The sequence below is a fragment of the Oreochromis niloticus genome, linkage group LG20 (genome assembly GCF_001858045.2).
Source record: "Oreochromis niloticus isolate F11D_XX linkage group LG20, O_niloticus_UMD_NMBU, whole genome shotgun sequence".
Classification (NCBI taxonomy): domain Eukaryota; kingdom Metazoa; phylum Chordata; class Actinopteri; order Cichliformes; family Cichlidae; genus Oreochromis; species Oreochromis niloticus.
The window spans coordinates 35,717,130-35,721,852 of NC_031984.2; the positions used below are offsets into that span (position 1 = coordinate 35,717,130).

General features: G+C 43.4%; 1 long non-coding RNA gene across 2 annotated transcripts; it reads left to right on the forward strand.

Moving 5' to 3' along the window:
• LOC109196080 (uncharacterized) lies at nucleotides 1-1,261 on the forward strand. 2 transcript variants are annotated; one of them, XR_002057547.2, is made up of 3 exons: nucleotides 1-262; nucleotides 338-426; nucleotides 505-1,261. It is a non-coding gene; the product is annotated as an uncharacterized LOC109196080 (long non-coding RNA). The 2 variants fall into 2 exon arrangements; XR_002057548.2 differs by having other exon boundaries at nucleotides 4-262; nucleotides 367-426.
• Nucleotides 1,262-4,723: the final 3,462 nt, after the last annotated feature.

Consider the following 4,723-nt stretch of genomic DNA (forward strand, 5'->3'; position numbering starts at 1 on the left):
GGGGCTACTCGCTTTTTCTTTCTCTCTCGCCCCCACTTGCGCTACTGCTTTCTCTCTCTCCCTCCTGTGCTTGCTCCCGCTGCGCGCTTACGTCAACTAGGAGCACACCTGTATATTGATTACAGGGCGGCGTTTACCTGTATAAAGAGAAGCCGGGTTCTTTCGTTGGATTATTTCCTCCCGAGCTTCTGGTGCGATACAGCGGTAGACGCTGGCTTGCTGGTTAAATTACTGAGGTGATCAGGTCGCGTGATTGCTACAGGTAGGTCTCCTCTTCGATTTCTGATCTCTCCCTAACGTCGGCAATTAGTAGTTATATTTCTGCGGCCCGCTACAGCGCGACTGTTTTTCTTTCCTTTGCTCCAGCCGTGGTGAGGAGACGCGTGAGTGCATCCGCCGTGCAGTACAGCGCCTCCAAGTTCTGGGGTAAGCCGCTTATTTTATAGCTGCTAGTTTTGTAAATTAAAGAAGACTAAGGTTAGTTTTGCCTTTTCTTATTTGTAGGGTTTGATTGCTGCCGTGCCCTCTCGGGGACCAACCGCCTGCTTTGGCTACGTAGAGAGTCGGGCACCTGCCCTGCTGCTGTCTTGTTTTGTTGATTTTGTTATATTACGGTTAATCTGTCGGCGGCCCAGTTTTCCCCTGTAGCTTGCCTTTCCACGCCCTTTTGGACTATTGTTCGCTCCAGCTTTTGTGGCTGGCCGGGGCGATTCTCGGCCGTATACTGGGCCGGTTATACGAACTGGTACTGCCTTTCCCCTTTCTCCCAGCTGTGGGAAGTTGTGTGAGACCGAGCAGACCAAGGATAATCGGGCCCAGCACCAGCTGTGGGCTGGTTCGCCGAGTGAAAGTATTTTTAATCAGTGCTCTGTGGTGTATAACTGGGTGTGTTGTATCACCGACTTTTGTTTTCCTTTAATTGTTTCTTTCTTTTGTTTTCTAGGTTGAGAGCTTGTTTATGTCCCATGTTTTTATCCTTTTTAATGTGTTTATCTCGTGCTTTTATTTCAGCGAACTGAGGATTTACCAGCGGCCGTGGGACCTCAGGTGGTGGGTCGTTTTCCACACTTTTGTTGTACAGCACCAGGTGAATAGACTATAGTAGGTTTTTTTGTGTGGTTTTCTTTTGGTCCACCGCTGCTGGTAGGTCCCAGTTGTGTATTTATTTTTATTGTAATTTGGGACACCGTTTTAGATATTCAGTGCGCTGTTGTTTTGTTTTTCATTTTACATTAATAAATAAAATTGTGTTTATATTTGAGTTGGCCTCAGTGTGCATCCCTGAACCTGTGCGAGCGTTGTTTTAATTACATTTTATTTTTTCATATTTCCTGGGGGCTAGAATTTCCCCCCAGGTGGCGTTGTCATTTTTATTATTTCTTTTAGAACCCCGCCGACCACTTGGTCACATCTTTGTCTTTTTGCCTGTCCGGTTTGGTTCTTTAGTCGTCAGAATTCTTGTCTGAAGGCCAAGAAAGATACCCCACGGATTTACTTTACCAAGTTGATCATCACGGCATTTGATCGACCTTTGTTGTTATCATTTTTTAAATTTTATTTTCAGTTGTTACAGACGGGATAGACATGACTGGGGGATAGGAAAGGGAGAAAGAAAGATGAAGGAAAAGAAAAACAGAGGGGAAGAGAGACAGTGAGAAAGGGCAGTTAAAAAGAAAAAAAATCTCCCGGATCACCTGTTGAGAGGAAAAAAAAAAAAGAGAGAGAAAACAAGCAAAAAAGAGAGTAACATAATAAACACAGCACCATCACATTAATCTAGCTAAGTGTAAATAACAGTAAATATTGAATAATGTTGTGCAGCACGCAAGATAGACAGCGCACAATGTGCTTTGAGGTAGCAGCCAAGAAAGGTGTAGTTTGTGTCTGTGAAAAGTGAACACTCATGTGCGCACCTGTGTGGATAAGCACGCTTGTATTCAAAAGGTTTCCCCATGCAACGATCTGCTAGAGGGTGTGGGGAGCCATAGCCCCGTCCCCAGGGCATGAAGCATGCATGGAGGAGATCCAGGCCTCAGACATCCAGGGGCCCCAGAGTGCGAGAGCCCAAGGAGGACCATCGGAGGGGCATCCGTGTCACCCTCCTGGGAAGAGCTGAAGAGAGCCCCAGGCCCTCGCCCAGCAGCCACGGAGCAGAAGCCAGAGGGGGCTGCAGTGGTTCCTGCGGCCTCTGCCGGCAGCCAGCTGTGCCAGAGTGAACCGAGCCAGAGGCCTGAGGGCCCCCCACACCTCGGAAGAGGCCCAACCGAGCCACGGGCACCAGGCCCCACCAAGCAGCCACCCGGAGTGAGCCGGTACCTACCTGAGCGCCCAGCCCCGGACACCAAGAACCACCAACGCCTGAGGGCATCAGCCACTGGCACAGAGAGTGGGGAGGGGAGATAGGCCTCGATACTTTGGCGGATGTCCTAAAAACTCCCTGAAAGTCTTCAGCTGATGGGAGTAGAATGGGAGGCAGAGCCTTCAGTTTTCAGGCCCCTCTTCTGTGGAACCAGCTTCCAGTTTGGATTCAGGAGACACTATCTCTACTTTCAAGATTAGGCTTAAAACTTTCCTTTTTGCTAAAGCATATAGTTAGGGCTGGACCAGGTGACCCTGCAGAACACTGTAAACCCAGATTTTGATTCAACTTAAAAATATTGGGTTCATATTACTTAAATTTGCCTAATTTGTGAACATTACTTGTTAATTCTGATTAAACAGAGCTTTTTCACATCCTTTTTTATTGTAATTGTGTTTTTAAGTCCAATCAATAACTTCTAACGAAACAAACTGAGTTCATATTTCTTAAACATCTGTCAATTCTTTACATTAAAGAAAGACAGAGCAGAGATGGAACCGAAAAAAGACGAACAGTTCAGCTTCATTGAAGCGAGCAAGTTGTCCAGCCCACATGTGAAGCCTTCAGTGAGTTAAGTGACAAAAATGTTCAACCATTCCTACTGTGAAGATTCCAGTTAATCCATCAGGCTAATCAGATGGTGCTGTTCAGCAGTTCTGTGGAGTTGTGTACACTCCATACACTCTTATGATCATGGGAAGATGACAGCACCGCAGTGCTCTGTTATTCTTTCAGCTGTGAGCAAAAGTTGGTTAAAAAATTATGTCTTGGGTTAAACTATGCCAGGGAGTAAAAGAGCACTGGCATGTCTCAGTCATGCACACAGTGCTTCAGCTTGTTTTGCATGATGCTCCACGTTATGTCAACACCAAGGAAGGATGGTCATGCACAGCTCACCCTTTTTCATTCAAAGTGTTATTGCTGTATTCAGGTGTATTTGAATGCACACCATGATCTTCTCCTAACAATGTTGTTTTAGTGCTTAAACCAGAGCAGCAGATGAAAACAAATGAAAACAAAACTGAGCTAAACAAGCAGGGAAAATTAAACCCAAGTGCAAAAATATAATTTATGCCAACTTCATCCTTCAACCTTTTAACATCTGCTTCAAAGATCTCAAAAATGAGGGTATTTTTCTGTTAGTGGGCATTACATCAAAGCACTATGTAACACTATCTGACAAAATGCCTTTATGCTTTGAAGGCATGTTGTAATGAGAACATGCTGAACACAAACCATGCTGAGAATGATGTTTATGGACACTCAGTGCTGTAGAATACTACCTGTGTGTCACACCACTGATACCAAAGTAAACCTTGTATGTATCTTATGTATTGCTTTGGAAAAAAAACAACCCAGCTGCATTTCATTCTGGGGAAATGAGCAAAGGGCACCTCAACAGTGCCGATGAAAGGGGCTGCAGTGGAATGTATACTTGGACCAAATAATCGTTTTTGGCCAAATTTTCCTAAATGATTTTTTTAACACAGGCAGGGATTTTAACGTGGCCTTTCTAAACAATTTAAACTATTTTCTCTCAGTATCAGTATTATGAACAGAACTGACTTTTTTTTTAAGCCATAGCACAGCCCACTGCTGTGCATCCATGGATTTAAACCTGTAATGTTCAGAGCTTGTAAAATCATTTTGGTTCTGTGTGGGACATGAATACTTCAAAAACTGTTTAAGGTTAAATCTTCACTGGTATTTCTTGTCATCAGAATGAATCAGGATCTATAATTTGGGACAGATGCAATAAAAATGTCTCCTGCAAAGTCCTCAAACAGTAAGAAAAAAAGCCTCAAATTGCAAAAGACAGTGAACATTTCTGAGTTTATATTTGACTTTTACCATACTGTGAAATAAGCGTGTAGAATAGTTTTTGACAAATTTGCATCATTAATTCCAAAGTAAGTGATTAAGTGATCTGCTGCATAAATCACTGCTCACTGTGGTGAAGGGATCACGTGTCCCAGGAGCTATTTCACTCCCAAGACAAGCTGCTCCTGGGTGATTAAACATCAGGCTAAATGCAGATATTAAATTGAATGTATAAAAAGACTGAGGTTTTTTTCTGGTGGTTTGACAAAATTGTCCCGAGTGCCAAACGGTTCAGCTGAGGAAATGCAGACTGTATGCTTGCATCCACGACATCACTGTACTGACTCACATTTATTTTCACTCTGAAAGTTTTTTGCCCTCAACTATACTTAAAATGCTTTTTTAAAACTATTATTTCCCTAATCCCAACATTATATTACATTTGTTTAAGAATCTGTCTGATTTTCATCCAATAAGGAAGACGGCCATGATGTGACTTTGTAAACAAAATAAAGTTCACACATAACACACATGATGCAGACA